Genomic DNA, 19,546 nt, shown 5'->3' on the forward strand with positions numbered 1-19,546 from the left:
AGACCCATTCCAAAGTGAAAAATAAAATATTGCATACCAGTTACCTTTGGTTAGTGCCTTGTTTCACGCTTTGCTCCTGTAATTTCCCCTTTTGTTTTAATGTACAACATTTCACCGAAGAGAAGAAACAGGCAAGATTTCCTGGGAATATGTTTTTGATACTGGAAATTAATTATTCAGAAAATACTTACAGTTTATTTCAGATAATCAGGTACTGATAATAGATAAATTGAGTTTAAGGCCAGCAGATGACCACCAGATAATCTAGTCTGACCTCCTGTATAACATAGGCCACCAACACCCCCAGCAGGTGTGCACTAAACCCAACAATGAAAATTAGACCAAAACAGTACAGTCTACAGGAAACTCGACTATTAAGTTCTGTAGGCAGAGAAACAAGGGACTGAGGCGCACCAGTGCATGAGACTCCTGCAATGGCTGGGAAATGATTAAGTGAGATGTACTCCTGGCAAGTGACCTGCAGCCACATGCTGTAGGGGAAGGTGGAACACCTCCCACCCCTCAAGTGGGGGAAAATCCTTTCCCAGCCCCACACATGGTGATCAGTTAGTCCCTGAGCACGTGAATAAGAACCAGACAGCCAACTGCATGCACTAGAGAGAGAGAAAGAGAAGCTTGGTGCCATCTCAGAGCCCTGGTCCTCCATCCAATGTCCCATTTCCAGTTATAACCAGCCCTGATGCTTCAGAGGAAGGAGATTTAAAAAACAAACAACCCCCCAGAATACAGTGTGGGGGAGGGGGAATCCCTGCCTGACCCTGCAGACTGCCATCTGAAACTCTGAAGTATGAAATTTTAAGAATACAAGACCTAAACCAGAAGTGAGCCTCGGGGCTGCGGAGCCCTGCCCCCTACCATCACAAGTATCCTTGTCCTACAGCGCTCATAAATTTGCCCATTTCCTCCTCCTTCCCCTTGTTTTATTAGATTACATGGCACTCAACTCTTTTGCAAGAGGTTTTAACCTTTGAGAAGAACATTGACTCTCTTGTCAGTACTGGTGGTAGGAGAGGGTGCTGTTTTCACCATAGTAGTTGGTACATTGTTCAGGGTTACTTGCAATGAACAGTAGGAGGCAACATGCCTATTACTTGAAATAAAATGATTGTTTTGGGGAAGCAAGTTGGAAGATGGCATAATTAGACACTTGGCATTTGTGTTCTCTCATTGCTTCAGTGCTGCAAAAATTGAAGTAATTTATTTCCTCTTGGTAATGCTTCTTTCTGGTCCAACAATTTATCAGAAATGTTAATCCAGCCAGCAGTTAGTGTGTGCGTGGCGGGAGCCAGGGGGAGGAGAAGGAAGGGATTTAAAATTAGCTTGGAAATATTGCACAACTCATTAAAAATGTAATCATGCATAAAATGAGATCAATGAAAATGTATCTAAAAGTGCAAAGAAAAGGCATTTTCTAGTGTGATTCTGGATTTAATAGACTGCATTTTAATGTAGTCAGTTTCCAACAAAAATTGCCTCAGGCTAAATAAAACAGATCCCCCTCCCAGTTATTGTATGGACAGCTAATTTTCTGCACCCTTCCTTCTAATATTCAATCTTATCTCTTGCTGGATAGAGGTTTCAGTATATTGCAGAGTTTGTTTTCTTTACATTTTCCATTACTGCTTTTTCACTTGCATGATAAATGATCAGAGGTAGAAACAGGATAAAACCAAGCAGAACACTTCATTATTAATTGTTTAAATGAGGGTAACTTTTATCCACCTTCTTTTTTAAAAACAGTGTTTATATGTGGAAATGGTTTTAAGATTATTTTACTGTATAGCTAGAAAAAATGGCATAATGTCTCAAGTCAACCTTTGCTTAATAAAACATGGTTTGTTATTTTTTTTTACTTCTGTCTTTTAAACAACTAGTGCGACTCATTTTATTGTTCATTTAAAATAATTTATTCTTGTTGCATAAATGGTTTTTAATGTTAACATACATACTTTGAAATTTAATTCTTTAATGCTTTTTTAGCCCTGATCTTACAATGAGATTGTGTGAGTAGATTCCAAGTGAATGCTGAGCAATAGTGGGGTGGCATAGAGGCCCACCTGTGGGCATCTTATTGTGGAGTTAGGACCTGTGTATGACACTGTTTTTAAATAGCCTCAAGATTTTTTGTAAACAAGATGTGACTTCTTCATCTTCATCATTTCCATGATGATCAGTCATCATATTTGGCTTCTGCTTGTTTGCTGGTTTAGAAGAGATAGGAATTGTTAGTTTCACTTCTCTGCCCTCATATGAACGTACAGGAGCATTACGTGAGGGAAAGAAGCTTTGCATGTAAATATTTTAATCACTTGGAAGTTTTGGCACAGGAACTAGAAAAGTAATCCCAAAGTTTTCCCAAAAGAATGACTTTGACAGTGATATACTGTCCAAAGCTTTTAATTTTATGTATAAGTGGAGGTAGATTTGTCCTTTTGAATCTAACTGTTCATATACTTGTGGTAATGACCTATAATGTTTTGTAGCCCTGGTTCTCAAGCTGGGGAGAGACCATAACTGAGTGATGAAGCTTGGATGGAATATATAGTCCTGCCCCTTACAGGTTGAAAGGTGAGAGTCCTGACCCAAGCAGATTTTGCCATGTCAAAGTTATGACAGTTGGGGTTTAGATCTCAGGGGAGCAGTAGTGGAAGGGTGGGGAGAAGGATTTGATTGGCTTGTAGTTTCAGATACCAGCAACCCCTTTGGGGAGAAGAAAAACAATTGTGTAGATGCTATAAATAAGGTTTTTCCCTCCCAGCAGAATTCTGAGCGTTTCGTTGAATAATAATAAAGTACTCCAAATTAACTGACGTATATCTTTCTATTCCAGTTCTAAATGCTTTGGAGTTAAATGCTCTGGAATAATATTGCAGACTTGGAACATATGTAGCAGTGATATCCATGTGATAAATATATTAACTATCTTTTATCTATTTTAAGTATTTCATTATAGTATCTAAGCATAGCAGCTCATAAATCTTTGACCACCTTACTTGCACTTTTGCCCACCAGTTCGCCTCTCAAAGTTCTTATTCTGATATTCTAAACCAAGGGTCGGCAACCTTTCAGAAGTGCTGTGCTGTGTCTTCATTTATTCTCTCTAATTTAAGGTTTTGTGTGCCAGTAATACATTTTAAGGTTTTTAGAAGGTCTCTTTCTATGTCTATAATATATAATTAAACTATTGTTGTATGTAAGTAAATAAAGTTTTAAAAAAGTTAAAGAAGCTTAATTTAAAATTAAATTAAAATGCAGAGCCCCTCAGACTAGTGGGCAGGACCTGGGCAGTGTGAGTGCTGCTGAAAATCAGCTTGTGTGCCGCCTTCGGCACGTGTGCCATAGGTTGCCTACCCCTGTTCTAAACCTTTGAGCAACTTTAAAAAGCTGCCATTATTTTTAAATACATATTTATCAGTGTTTTCTTTTCCAATTTTTTAAATCTCTTCCCGTGCCTCCGCCCCAAATTACAGTGCTCTGAAATGCAGTAAAGGTAGTATTCAGTCCTGCTCCAGTGATAAGTTTAAAAGGTGGTAACTCTCAGCCACTAGAAACAGAAGCTTTCTAAGAGCAGAAATTAGAGATTTCCAGCTTTTCCAGAGGTGTAGAACTTTGTTTTTAAATGAAGTAGTGTAGCCCATTGGGCTAGCTTGCTTTTATTATAGTCACTGCTTTGCATTATATCCTGCTTTTATTATGTTCAGAAGTAACATATAGATCAGGCTACAGCAGGGCCACCTAGAGGATTCAGGGGGCCTGGGGTCTTTGGCATCGGGGGGGCCCCCGCTTTGGCAATAATTCAGCAGCGAGGGGGTCCTTCCGCTCCGGGACCCGCCGCCGAAGTACCCCGAAGACCCGTAGTGGGGGGCCCCTGCCTCCAAATTGCTGCCAAAGACCCAGCTCTTTGGCAGCGAATCCCGGGGTGGAAGGACCCCCTGCTGCGGGTCTTCGGGACACTTCAGTGGCAGGTCCCAGAGTGGAAGGACCCCCCATCGCCGAATTGCTGCCAAAGACCCGGAGCGGAAGAAGCTCCGGGGGCCTGGGCCCCGCGAGAGTTTTCCGGAGCCCCCGGAGCAAGTGAAGGACCCCGTTCCAGAGGCCCTGAAAAACTCTTGTGGGGGCCTCTTCAGGGCCTGGAGCAAATTGCCCCACTTGCCCCCCCTCGGGCAGCCCTGGGCTACAGTAGATCCTGAGATATCTAATTCTGGAGTTGTGACTTATGGAAAGGAAACCTATTTTAGTTTAGTGTGTTTAATTTAGTGTGTGCCTAATTCATCTTTAACTCATACCAATGTAAATCAAGAGTACCTGAATAGAACCGTATAAGTGAGGAGAGAATCAGGGCCTTAATTTTTTTTTCTGGGACCTGTTTAAACCCATAATAAAGGCAGATTAGATTTATAGGTGGAGGACCATAATAAACAGTCCCAATAATATTTTAAGAACTTGCTAGAACATTTCTAAAAGACACATGATGTATGTCACAACCTTTACATGTTTTGTGGCTTTGATATTGCATTTGGAATGTCTTGCATAACTCGCTGATGGTTTTTCCATTCATTAAACATTTATACCACATCATCATTCCAAATACATATTTATATGTATGTTTATGTATGTATTTATATATAAATAATACTTAAAACAGTGCTATTATATGGGGCATTTATAACATCATCTATAGTTTGAAGGTGTAAGGCAATCTATTATAAAATATTCTTGTGACCTTTTTTTCTTCTGAGAAGCTTTAACACCACTACCACCACATTTTGAAATGCTGCAGGAAGGAAGGTGTGTGTATAGAGAGAACTGCTACTCCTTTGTCCCATGAAATTCCGTTCAGGTTTGGGTGAATTATAAGCTTTTGAAAATCTCTCCCCCCTTCTGTCACTTGTGTTGTCAGCAAAATTTGGGTGGTGCACCGAAATATAACTGAACATCCTTGTACTCCAGTGCCAGGCCCACACTGCTGCTGTAGCAGAAATATGCTGTGTTAGGACCCCTGGAAGCAGACAGCATTGCCAGGAGAGCTAGAGGATGGGGAGAGCCAGGCTAGGTTCTGCCTGAAAACTCCAGTCCAGACTCAGCATATGGCCTCAGCAACCCTTTCCTCCTCTCTGGATAACAGCCACCTGCTGCTTGCTGATGTAGTTAGTCTGGTAGCTCAAGCTGTTGTGCTATGCTGTAGGTTCAGAGATCTAATCCTATTGATACTTGGTGGGGTGTTGTTACAGGTGCCAATAACATAATTTGTGTTCAGCATTTCCATTTTAAAAAAACCCTTGGAAATTACATTTAAAAATACTGTTAAAAGTTTGTTAAGGAAGTCAAAGTCAAGCAGCTGAAAGTTGGGAAATGCCAGAATTTAAGTTGTCTGTGCAACATTAGTTCTGCCCCCTTGTGTATGCATTATGATCTAGTCTTTAATGGCATGGTTGCATACTACTTTTTTCATAGGCCCCCTGGCTCATTCATTGTGCAGGATGGATGGTGCTCAGAGAGTGAATCAGAATTTACTCTAGAAGCTGGAATGTATGTAGCCAGAGCTGGCTAAAGAAGCAGGTGCTTGGGGCAGCCAATACCAAGAGGCGGCCCCCTGGCCGCTATTGGGGCGGCACGTCCGAGTCTTCCGTGGCAATTTGGCGTTGGGTCCCTCAGTCTCAGAGCGAAGGACCTGCTGCTGAATTGCCGCCGAAGAGTGGAATGGCACAATCGTGCTGCTGCAGCTTTTTAATTTTTGGCCGCTTGGGGCGGCAGAAAACCTGGAGCTGGCCCTGTATGGAGTGACCAAGGTAGAAAACTGCAGGAAGAGAAAATATGGTCTCTGGGGTAAAGCAAAGTGAATGCTATCCAGGCAAATTCAGTTCTATTCCTACTGCTCCCAGAGTCTTTCAGTATGGTACTGAGCAAGTCATTGAATTCAGAATATTGTCAGTGGCCCTTAATTGTTTCTCAATTTCTGAGTGCCAGTTTGAGATACTTGGGGGCCTGGTTTATAAGTACTGAGCACTTGCAGCTGAAGCCAGTGGAAGCTACAGATGCTCCAGATCTCAGGTAGTATGGTCTGTGGAGAAATGAGCATGGGGTTTGGAATGGGCAGGTCCTGAGTTCTAATCTTGACTCTGCCCCTGTGTCTCACTCTGTGGTACTAAGGACCAGCACAAATCTCACCACGTCCTGTTCTCAGTGGAAGGCATGTGTCTTTCACCTTCCTTTCTCTAACATAAACATATAGCTCTGTGTGTGTGTGTGTGTGTATATATATATATATATATTTGTGATGGGGCAAGGCCAGATGGCTACAGTAAAGTACTGAGGAACAGGTATGTTAGCCCCAGGCTAAAGAAATCCATAGTACCATGGTAACCAAATGGCAGTTGCTCCAGGTTAATCAAGGCACCTGGGGCCAATTAAGATCTTTCTAGAAGGCAGTGGAGATAGCTACATTGATTAGAACACCTGCAGCCAATCAAGGCAGGCTAATTAGGGCACCTAGGTTTAAAAAGGAGCTCACTCCAGTCAGGCAGGGAGGAGTCAGAGTAGAGGAAGCGCGTGTGAGGAGCTGGGAGCAAGAGGCGCAAGGAGCTGAGACTGAGAGGGTGTGCTACTGGAGGATTGAGGAATTATCAGACACCAGAAGAAAGGTCCTGTGGTGAGGATAAAGAAGGTGTTTGGAGGAGGCCATGGGGAAGTAGTCCAGGGAGTTGTAGCTGTCATGCAGCTGTTACAGGAGGCATTATAGACAACTGCAATCCACAGGGTCCTGGGCTGGAACCCGGAGTAAAGGGTGGGCCCAGGTTCCCCCCCAAACCTCGCAACTCCTGGTCAGACACAGGAGGAGTTGACCCAGACTGTGGGTTCCATCAGAGGGGAAGATCATTGAGGTGAGCAAATCTGCCAATAAGCGCAGGACCCACTAAGGTAAAGGAGGAACTTTGTCACAACTGGTGTGAGAAGTGGGATTTTTTGGTGTGCACAGCGCGGCGGAAGAAGGAGGATGATTTTTAAAAAAAAAAAAGAGGGTTAGTTTTTTTTGTCACCACAATGGATGACGTAGTACATGCACTGGTACAAGCTACAGCGGCCCAGCAGGAGGCTACCCGTGTCCAGGCAGCTGCCCAGCAAGAAGCAGTGTGGCTGCAGCAAGAGACTAATCGCCTGCTGATGGACCAAGCTGCTCAAGACCGAGCTATGTTGCGGGAACTGGTAAACCAGGTAAAGACCCTCACAGAGCTGAACCATGGCCATGATGGGACGCGGCTCATACGGGCTAGCCATTGGCTGCAGAAAATGACATGGGAAGATGATGTAGAGGCATACCTTCTGGCCTTTGAGAGGACAGCCCTACGAGAGGCCTGGCCTCGAGATCAGTGGTCTGGCATCCTTGTCCCATTCCTGTGTGGGGAGGCCCAGAAGGCCTACCATGATCTACCTGAAGAGGCTGCAGCAGACTACTCCCAGCTGAAGGCAGAGATCCTGGCCAGATCTAGAGTAACGACTGCAGTGTGGGCCCAGCGGTATCATGAGTGGAGGTACCAGGAAGACAAAACCCCGTGGTCCCAATTGTATGACCTCATCCATCTTGCATGAAAGTGGTTGCAAACAGAGTCCCGGAGTCCGGAAGAGATACTAGAGGTTCTGGTCATCGACCAGTACATGAGGGCACTGCCACCAGATCTCCACAAATGGGTAGGCCAGAACGATCTATCCACCTATGACGAGATGATCATGCTGGTAGAAAGACGCATGACAGCCAGGGAATTGATCCAACTACCCAAGGAAAGCCCCTTTCGTAGAAGATACTCAACCCCAGCCCTGGAAGATGGGACAGCCAAACCCCTGGGGAGTCCTAGGTGGAGGAAGAGGGGGGGTTGAAAACCAGCAGAGACTCCAGAAGGAAGGGATTGGCTTGAGTGGTGGGAACCCTGGGACTAAACCCCCTAGCCCAAATGATAGGAGAATAATTAGAAACAATTATAGATGTTATGCATGTGGGGAGTGGGAACACATAGCAACACAGTGTCCCAGCACTGAGGAGCCTATGCAATGCAACTTGGGGGATTGGGAGGTCCCATGCGCCCTTATCCACCTTGTGGGCGTCGCATTAGCCCCGCATAACTACACCAGGCCGGTGAAGATAAATGGAGCAGAGACTACAGCACTTGTGGACTCAGAGTGCTATCACTCTTATATTGGGTAAGCTGGTAAAAAGTAGCCAGCTGCTGCAAGCCAATTGCATAACAGTGAAGTGTGTGCATGGGGCCATGAGCCATTACCCCACCATCCCAGTGGAGATAGAGTTTCAGGGGAACCCCATTAAGGTGACAGTGGGCATAGTTCCTAAACTCCCATATCCTGTAGTTATTGGGAGGGACTATCCAGGGTTTGATAAGTTACTCCCCCCGGAGAGGCTGGAGAGAGGTGGAGACCCTGTTGGCAGTGACTCGTCATTGGGGGAATGTCAACCTCCAATGTTTTCTGAGTTTTCTCAGGATCTATTCTCAGCCCCCCAAAAGGCCCGGAAGACAAAAAAAGAAAGGAAGGCCGCGAAGGCTTTGGGAACCCGGATCCTGACCCAGGGCCAGAAGACCGCGCTAGTAGGTAGATAGACACGAGCAGCCATCAGAGAAACTACCAACACGGAAGGTGAGCTAGAGGCTGGCCCCAGCCGTGATGGTGACGAGCCGTTGGAAGAAGCAGAAGCCGGCCCCTGGGAGCTCAGGCAGGTTAGTCCTGGGAGAGAGACTTTCGGATGGGACCGGGCAGAGGACCCTAGATGTGATAACATCAGGAAAGAGGTGGCTGAGATAGATGGGATACCAGTGGAGGGGAAGGTCCGGGGTCCAGGACCCTACTTTATAGTGAAGAAAGATCTCCTGTACCTTGTGGTGCAAATGCAGGAGCAGGAGATACATCAATTTCTGGTGCCACGAAAACATCAAAAAGCCATATTGAGCCTCGCCCACAGTCCACTGTTTGGAGGACACTTAGGGGTAGAGAAAACCCAGGCCAGGATCCTGCGGAGGTTCTTCTGGCCAGGAGTACATTAAGATGTCAGGCGATACTGCATCTCTTGTCCAGAGTGTCAGCTACATAGCCCAGGCCCACACTTACAGGCCCCTTTGATACCTCTTCCAATAATAGAGGTACCATTTGAACGCATAGTCATGGATCTGATTGGGCCTCTAGAGAAGACAGCTCGGGGCCACCAACATGTGCTGCTTGTGTTAGACTGTGCAACCTGTCCCCCTACGCAACACAGCTTCCAAGACAATAGCTAAGGAGCTAGTACAGATCTTTTGCCGGGTTGGGCTACCTAAGGAGATACTGACTGATCAAAGGACACCTTTCATATCCAAGTTGATGAAAGATCTCTGTTCATTGCTCCATGTACAAGCCCTACGGACCTCTGTATACCACCCACAAACAGACGGTCTTGTAGAAAGTTTCAATAGGACCCTCAAGGCCATGATCAGGAAAGTGGTGAGTCGGGATGGGAAAGACTGGGATACCCTATTGCTTTACCTCATGTTGGCCATCCGGGAAGTTCCACAAGCCTCCACAGGTTTCTCTCCATTCGAACTACTATATGGGCGCCATCCCGAGGCATATTGGATATAGCCAGAGAAGCCTGGGAAGAGGAGCCAAATCCCGGAAAGAACATAGTCGACCATGTACTACAGATGAGGGATCGAATAGCCCAAGTTACACTCATTGTACAGGAACACTTGGAGAAAGCACAGGAGACCCAACGGACCCATTATAACCACCAAGCAAAGCTTCGACGGTTCCAACCAGGGGATTGAGTAATGGTCCTGGTTCCCACAGCAGAAAGCAAACTGTTGGCCCAGTGGCAGGGACCCTATGAAGTGATTGAAGCTGTGGGAGAGGTAAACTATAAGGTGCGGCAGCCAGGCCACAGGAAACCAGAGCAAATTTACCACATCAATCTTCTAAAACCTTGGCATGATCGAGAGGCATGCTTCGTCACCCAGGAGACCCTTCCCCAGGAGGATAACTTACATGAGCAAGTGAAGCTATCACCCGACTTGACGCCAATCCAAAAACTCGAGGCAGCCAACATGATTAATCGCAACCGAGATGTGTTCTTTACAAAACCGGGGTGGACGACTGAGACCTATCACCATATCCGCATGATTCCCAGAGCCAAGATAACACTGAGACCCTACCAGATCCCAGCAGCCAAAAGAGAAGAAATCAAGGCCGAAGTAAAGAAAATGTTAGAATTAGGCGTTATTGAAGAATCCTACAGTCAGTGGTGCAGTCCAATCATTCTAGTGCCCAAACCTGATGGTACCATGGGATTCTGTAATGACTTTCGCCTCTGAATGAAGTATCCCAATTTGATGCATACCCCATACCACGCATCGACGAACTGGTTGACCGACTGGGTAGTGCCTGATTCTTGACTACATTGGATCTGACAAAAGGGTATTGGCAGATTCCCCTGACCAAAGAAGCTAAAGAAAAGACAGCATTCTCCACCCCAGACAGGCTATTCCAGTACACTGTCCTCCCTTTTGGGTTACATGGGGCCCCAGCCACATTCCAGCGCCTCATGGATAAGCTGCTGTGCCCCCATACTAGTTATGCAGCTGCATACCTAGATGATGTCGTCATCCATACGCCAGACTGGGGAACCCACTTGGAGAAAGTTGAGGCAGTACTATACACCTTAAGGCAGGCTGGCCTCACCGCTAATCCTGCTAAATGTGCCATAGGACTAGCAGAGGCTAGGTACCTGGGATATACTGTAGTGAAGCCCCAAACTAATAAGCTAGAGGCTATTCAAAACTGGCCCCGGCTGACCCGAAAGAAACAGGTCCGTGCATTCCTAGGCGTGGTAGGCCATTACCGATGTTTTATTCCCCACTTCGCCAGTAGGACAAGTCCTCTAACGGACTTGGTGAAGGCCCGAGGTCCAGACATGGTGAAGTGGACCGACGCAGCAGAGGGGGCATTTTTAGACCTTCAGACAGCCCTCTGTAATGACCCCATACTCATAGCCCTGGACTTTACCAAGGAATTTATTTTATAGACAAATGCTTCTGAGGTGGGGTTGGGGGCGGTTCTGTCACAAATGATTGGAGAACACCCGATCCTCTGCCTAAGCAGAAAGCTGCTCCCAAGAGAACAGAAGTATGCAGTAGTCGAGAGAGAATGCCTTGCTGTCAAATGGGCCATGGAGACACTGCGTTATTACCTCTTAGGCCGACGATTTACTCTTGTGACGGACCATGCACTCCTCCAGTGGATGCAGAGAAATAAGGAAAAGAATGCAAGGGTCACCAGGTGGTTCATATGCCTCCAACCATTCCAGTTCCACATATGGCACAGGGCTGGATGCCACCACGGCAACGCTGATGGTCTTTCACGAGCACACTGCCTGGTGTCCCAAGTTGGCCAACCGTATGGTGTTGAGCAGAGTGGGGGGATATGTGATGGGGCAAGGCCAGATAGCTACAGTAAAGTACTGAGGAACAAGTATGTTAGCCCCAGGCTAAACAAATCCCTTGTACCCTGGTAACCAAATGGCAGTTGCTCCAGGTTAATCAAGGCACCTGGGGCCAATTAAGATCTTTCTAGAAGGCAGTGGAGATAGCTACATTGATTAGAACACCTGCAGCCAATCAAGGCAGGCTAATCAGGGCACCTAGGTTTAAAAAGGAGCTCACTCCAGTCAGGTGGGGAGGAGCCAGAGTAGAGGAAGCGCGTGTGAGGAGCTGGGAGCAAGAGGCGCAAGGAGCTGAGGCTGAGAGGGTGTGCTACTGGAGGATTGAGGAATTATCAGACACCAGAAGGAAGGTCCTGTGGTGAGGATAAAGAAGGTGTTTGGAGGAGGCCATGGGGAAGTAGTCCAGGGAGTTGTAGCTGTCATGCAGCTGTTACAGGAGGCACTATAGACACTGCAATCCACAGAGCCCTGGGCTGGAACCCGGAGTAGAGGGCGGGCCCAGGTTCCCCCCAAACCTCACAACTCCTGATCAGACACAGGAGGAGTTGACTCCCACTGTGGGTTCAACCAGAGGGGAAGATCACTGAGGTGAGCAAATCCACCAATAAGCACAGGACCCACCAAGGTAAAGGAGGAACTTTGTCACAATATATATATTTTTTTTCCCTAAAAGAAGACTCCACTGGGAGAGAATGAAAGGAAAAGCACATGACTGATGTTACTCATGTTGCTTAAAGCACTACAGAAGGTGTTCTGATACTATGGTGATAGGTTCTTATACTGCACTCATCTAGAATAGAATAGAATAGAAATCTTTGTCTCAGTTTCTTCTTCTGTAAAATGGGGACAATTCTGTTATCAGGCAGTAGAGATAAATTCACTGAATTTGCGAGGCACAGCAAGGAAATGAATAATTCTATATTGTTATGCTGGAGGGTGTTGGTGGCTGTGGGAAGTCACAGACCTTGTTGAAGCGGATGGGCATGTTAACCACCTTTCATTCTGGCTAAATGAGCCAGCAAGAAAATATCCCTTTGTTCAGTGATAGCTGAAACAATAATAGCCACTGCCCAAGGCACCAGCCAACATTGCAAGGCCTAAGCAGAAGCTGAGCCTTGTGACCAGAAGGGTATCAAGAAGACTGATAGCAAATGCAGCAGTAGGGCATTGATTTTCGTTGCAGCTGTCTGAATGTGTGTGAAAGGAACCAGAAAGCAAACGGACAGCAAGGAAAGCAATGTGAGTGTGGTCCTGCAAGGAAGCCAAGAGAGAGCGCTTCCTTTGGGCACAGTAATCACTGGAAAGACAGGCTGGGAATTTGTGAGCAAGAAATTGACCTTTTTTTGTTTCTACTGTTTCAGGGAAATAGGCCTTTGTGTTCATTCTTTATAAATAAAGCAGGATTGCACCAAAGAAATATCCAACTTCTGTTACCAATTTCTCCTGCTAATGAAAACAACCATGCAAGGTCACTAATATTGTCTAACTGCTTGGAGAAAGGAACAACAGTAGTCTCTAATTGAATTATAAGTATAAAAATATTGAACATCAGCCTCATTCCTGGTCCACTGCATGTAGCATGGATTGTGCATGTGCGGGAAGTGTGTGATCATAAAATTGAAGACTGACGTAATGTATATGCACAAGGTAGCCAAATTAAGGTTGTACAGACAATCTAAATTTTTGACTCCATTTGCCCCCTGGATTACTGCCATTTCTCTCTAAGCTCATTGAATGCACTGTTTTTAATCACTGATGGGAGTTCCTCTTCTCTAGTTCCATTCTAGACTATCTCTAATCCAGCTTTCACCCTTTCCATTGTACCAAAACAAAGTCTCCAAAGATCTCTTCCTGTCTGAAAGTCAGAACCAGTACTTCATCCTCATCCTCTGATACCATCAACCTTGGCTTCCGTGAGTTGGTCTTCTCTAGTTCTCTCTCCTCCAACGCCTCTAATCACTCCGTCAGTGTCCTTTTGCAGGATCCTGCTCATCCTCCTCCATTTTTTTGTGAGGGTTCCACAAGGCTCTACTACTACCTACTTGGGGTCCCTTTCTCTTCTCCCTGTACACCTTATCTCTGGAAATTCTCATCTACAAACAAATTCAGCTACCATCTCTATGGGGATGATTCACAGATTTACCTTGCAAAACTCCAGACATGTCTCCTTCTTCTGTCCAAACTAAAATCTCGGCCTGACTCTGACATTCCCTCGTGGATGTCTAGCTGTCAGATGACAGCTAATATGGCTAAAGCAGAGCTCTTAATCTACCCCCACGTCCTTTCCCCTACCTCCTGTCTTAATCCCTGTGGACAACACTACCATCCTTCCTATAACCTTGGTATATCAACTCAAACTCTGTCTCTAGGTTCTAACATCCAGGCTATGTCTAAATCCTGCAGGATTTTTCTGTGTACGAGCTGTAAAATATGGCCTTTCCTATCCCTTTGCAATCTAAAGGCTAAAACTCTCACCTAAGCTCTCACCATTTCACATCTTGATTATTGCAATGTCCTTTTCTCTAGCCTGGACAAATGCAATTTACCCCATTCAGAATGCTGCTGCAAAGATCTTTTCCCTAGCCCACTGCTATGACTGTCACTGTGCTTTGCATCCCCCGACTGGCTTCCCCCTTGTTGGGTCAAACAGAAGCTCCTTGTTTTCACTTTCCAGGCCCTTCACAGCTTGTTCCCACTCTGCCTCTCATTTCTCATTCTCCGTCAAGATTTTGATTCATGATGCCAGCCTCCATCATCGACTTGTTAAGCTTTCGAACAAGCACCTTCATGCTTCCTTTTGTTCTGTGTTTGTCTTACCGTTTCACTTAGGACACAAGAATAAGAACTTAAGAATGGCCATACCCGGTCAGACCAAGGGTCCATCCAGCCTAGCATCCTCTGTCTGCCGACAGTTGCCAATGCCAGGTGCCCTAGAGGGAGTGAACCTAACAGGAAATGATCAAGTGATCTCTCTCCTGCTGTCCATCACCACCTTCTGACAAACAGAGGCTAGGGAGACCATACCTGACCATTCTGGCTAATAGCCATTAATGGACTTAACCTCCATGAATTTATCCAGTTCTCTTTTAAACACTGTTATAGTCCCAGCCTTCGCAACCTCCTCAGGTAAGGAGTTCCACAAGTTGACTGTGCGCTGCGTGAAGAAGAACTTCCTTTTATTTGTTTTAAACCTGCTGCCCATTAATTTCATTTGGTGGCCCCTAGTTCTTATATTATGGGAACAAGTAAATAACTTTTCCTAATTCACTTTCTCCACATCACTCATGATTTTATATACCTCTATCATATCCCCCCTTAGTCTCCTCTTTTCCAGGCTGAAAAGTTCTAGCCTCTTTTACTCTCTCCTCAGGACCAGGATAATGGGGTCCTGGTCCATAACCACAGCTCCTAGGTGCTACAATAGTACAAATAATAACTACTCCACTTCCAAATTTCCAAGTCCTGTTGAAAAGCATGGAGATGTTGGAGCACTCCAAATTGGTTGAAAAATTATTGGACAGTATAAAAGTTTGCTGTTGCACCCTTATAATAAAAAGTACAGCTTGATTCATTACTAGTTTACACTACCATAAAACTGAAGTAACTTCATTGAGATGAGTGTCATTAAACTGGAGTAATACATTGGTGAAATAGAACTTACGTTCTCATCTGTCTCTTTACATCAGACAGTCTCAAAGTGCTTTGCAAAGAAATGAAGTACACTCTCTCCCCACACGGAGACTTGTGTATGTGCTTGGATATTTCATCTCAAGATGGAATAAATTCAGCTGTGAGAGGTGGGAAGGTGTGTAGAAACTTCTATGTCTACTGGAGGTTAAATTCTGCACTGACTTTTACCCTTTGCAATCTACTGGGGGCGTGAGGGTTGGGGGGCGGGCTGGGGAGTCCTAAAATGACAGATTACAGTTTCTCTGATCAAGAATACAGGACACACAATGAGAAATCAGATCTTGAAAATAAAAGCCTGATCTAAATCGATTGAAGTCAATGGAAAGACTCCCATTTACTTAAGTAGCCCTTGAATCAGGCCTTAACACGGACTGAAATTTAGTGATTCACAAATATGTGAGATACTGGACTTCATTTCTAAAATTTGCCTTTAACAAGAATGATACAGTAAAGAAGAAAGACCATATAAACTTTATAATTGATTTAAGGCAGGTAAGGGAAATTTGTGGAAATCTTTAACATACGCAGGTCAGGACTAGATGATATTCCCTTTGTATTGTATGGCATTAGATAACAAAACTTACTGTACCACTGAAAATTATGGTCCTGATTCACCAGTGCATTATTACACTTTTATACCACTGTAATTCCATTACTAGTAGTAATATTGGAGTAATGTAATATTGAATTGGGCCTTAAATTTGAAAAATCATAGCCAGCTGGGGAGGTATTGTTGAGTGTGTCCCAATTACAGCATTAAACCGATGAGCATACCTAGTATTCTCTTATGTTCTTGCCTGCTAAGTAAGTCTCTGTCCTCCTTAGCATCTTGAAAACCTCAGTTATAGTCTCTCTAGAACATCTTTAATCCACTGTACAGTTTTGTTAGCATTTCTGCCTGTTAATTCTTAATGTTTTATCATTCCATTCTCCTCTTCCCTATCTGCTCAGTCTATCCTGGGTTGTATGGTACGTTCTCTCTTCCATGTGTGCTTTGTGGTATGCTGGTCTCAGTTTGACACACAAGTCTATCAAAGAGACTTAAATTTTAGTCTAAGGAGGGTTTAAATGATTTCTCCAGATTTGGATTCTATCCCTCTCGTGCCTTGTTAGTCTTCGATTACATTACATTATGAAGACAGTTACATAGTTATTTCTAGAGTCTCTCCCAGTTTCCATTCTGTGTCTTCAGAAAGTGCCAGTTTAATATATAGCTTCTAATCCTACAATGTCTCATTGTAAACTTAACTAAAATGAAAATCAGTTGTATTATAATCCTTTTCCTATACGTTATCAGCTTTACCTCATACAGCAGTTCAGTATGGTCCATGGAGCTGGACATTTATTTTAGGGTTTCTTCCTAGGGTGTCTGTACAAACAGATTAAGAGGAAGATGCCCTAAAATGAATGTCCAGAGGAAAAAAAAGTGTTCCACTTCATACAGGTTAAAGTCATCACTTTCTTCTTCACTGCCTTTAGCTGTAACTTCGCTCTTTGGCCTTGGTTAGCTTTCTAGCTTGTCCATTCAAAGCGAGTGCTTTTTAGTTGCCATACTTAATGTATTAGGCTGCTGTGATGTGATGTGTCAAATGACCTTTTAAAATCCAAGCAGATTATGTCCAATGTTTTCCTCCTGTCTGCTGTCTGTTACCTCCTTAAAAAATTCCAACAGATTTGTCAAACAAGCTTTACCCTTTATGGGGCTCTGCTGGCTACTTCTTATATCAGCTCACATTTCTCCAGATGTTTTGTGATCTCATCACTTACTAATGTCTCCAATTCTGTCTGCTACTGAAGACAGACTTATTACTGATTACTTTGGTTATGATTTTATAATATCCAGTCTCCTCCCTATTAGAACTAATTTTGATGACTTGAGAATCCTCAAAGAATATGAGTTTGAAGTTTAATGGAATGGATCATTTTTTGGTCCACATTCAATTTAGAGGCTTTTTCTTTCCTTTCATTCTTTGTTACTGTTTTGATATCTTAGAATGCCCTCAAGTGTGCTGGGTATTTCACAGGCAACACCTAAGATGTGTCCCCTGCCCTGAAGAGTTGGTAGTATAAGTAGTTTCTTTCCTTGTATGCTTTCTTTCCTTTTCCCACCTCCATCTTTCTTATCATTCTGACTCCTTCCCCAATCCCTCCTATATCTACGTGTTTGCTACTCCACCCTCTCAGTTGTGTTTTCGCCTCCTGTTCATACAATTTATAAGGCCTTCACCGTCACAGGGCTCTTTAAACTGGTTGCTGCTCTTGGCTGTCCAGGCTGCTGCTCCTACACCAGAATGGTTTTCTTCATTTATTACATCAAGAGTGTGGCTGAATCAAAGTGCCTCTCGTTTTGTGGTAAATACTGAAAAGACCGAGTCGCTTCAACAGTCCATTTGATGCTAAGGCACTGAAGGCAAAGAATTGTTCGCTGTGAACACTGCCTAGCCTTTGGCTGTGATGGAGATAACTAATAAATCTCTGATAAGAAATACAAGTAGCCTAAATGTTACATATTTGATGAAAGTTGCTGTCCCTGAGACATCTGTTTGTTTTGAGTCTACTCTTGAAAATTAATTTATTTTACCTAATTTCCAAAGTGCTGATTTTTAGACTTTCCACTCTCATGAGCACCATTTTTTGTGCCAATTTTTAGATATGCTGTCAAGAGTTGGCATCCATAAATAAATACAACCAGCTGGAGAACTGGTTAGAAGATAACACATGAAATCCCTTTCAATTTCCATCCTTCAGAAGAAAAGGCTTTGTCATGGAGAATGAGAGAAACTAACAGTTTGTACCAAGGTTTCCCTGCATTTGAGAGCAGGGATTGTTGGAATGGCTGAGAACGACGGTATGTCCGTGTAACAAGATTTATGGGAAAACCATAAGCTCCATGAAGTGTATGCTATTTGGATCTGATACAAGTCAGCCTTTCCATTACATCTCTATAGCTTTCTGCATATTTGTGATTATCCTCATGAATTATGTAAGCTGTTGCTTTCAAACGAAAGAGACGTTGAGAAGGAATTAGAACGTTGTTTGAATGTTTACAGTTAACTCCAGATCTGTGGAGGCTGAATATTTTGTCCACTGGTTGAAGAAATGCAGTCTTTTGTGGAACCCATAGGCTTTCCTTATAAAGGGGCACACAGCTCCCTCTTTCCTGGAAGCTATTGCTACCACCACCACTAGAATCTCTCTGAATATTGAAGGGTAGATGGAGAAGAGGCCAGGTTAAATATTGTTGAGCAGCACTAAAAATAATGGCTCCTTCTCTAAGACCATAAACTGCTTAGTTGTGGATTCCTAATTTGCATGTCATAGTAGCGATTCTTGAATTCACTGAAGACTGGTGTGATGGACTCTTACGTACTCTATTGTAAAGTGTTTGTGTTAGTTTAACAATTTGATTCCCAGAACTAGATGAATCCTTTCTTTCAGGAAAAATGACCTACAGTGCATAGATTACCCTCTTGTAATTTCTCTAAACAGGAAACCTGGCAGGAGGTGAAGATGATGGGAGCCGTATAAATGCTTGTAATGAATAAGATGTGTGTCTGTTGCTTGGTGGGCCTGAAGAGGGAGAACCAGTTGTGAAGAAAGCACTCTGACTCAGATGATAAACCTCAGAAAATTTATGCTTAAAACTCATTTGAGAGAGTTTTCTGGGTAGTTTTCTCAGAGGCCAGTCTCTCATGAGAGACTATGTGCCTTCAGGATAATTGTTCTTGTGAACTTTGAAGTGAAATGAATTGTTCTAAGAACTAAAATAAAGCGACAGCAGCAGTCAGAGTTTTTCTTTTGCCATGTTTAAATATTTTAAAGAGTCTCTAGAGAAAAGGAATCCCAGGACACCGCTGCAATATTGTTAGGCATATATGGGTATGGTTGGTTCTCTTCATTGCATTATCTAAAGCTGACACAATGATGGTTACCTATTTGGAATAGACAAAAACAACCAACACAAGTGCACAAGAAATTGTCTCAGCAGGCTGGTAAAGCACTAAAGACATTATCAATGATTGCTGTAGTTTGAGCAAAATAATTAGCCATAATGCAAGCCTGTTAGTCTCCTTCCTGTGAGTTGGTGGGATGTTTGCTTCTGATACAATGATTTAGAGAGAGAATGATGGAAAATTTGGTTCAGGGTAAGTTGGGGCTGTCTAGATTTTGCTCATTCAGTAACTACCCTGCTGTGAAGTCTAATCTGTGCAAAAGGCTAAATTGCTGCAACCCTAATATTGTGATGAAATTGCAGTCTGCAAGCTCCTGCATGTGATGCAGACTCTTCAGTAGGACCAATGAAGCATTGCATGATGAAGCCCACAGTCTCCATGTACCTTACGTCCATGTTAAATATGAGGA

The sequence above is a fragment of the Gopherus evgoodei genome, chromosome 12 (genome assembly GCF_007399415.2).
Source record: "Gopherus evgoodei ecotype Sinaloan lineage chromosome 12, rGopEvg1_v1.p, whole genome shotgun sequence".
NCBI classification, from domain to species: Eukaryota; Metazoa; Chordata; order Testudines; family Testudinidae; genus Gopherus; species Gopherus evgoodei.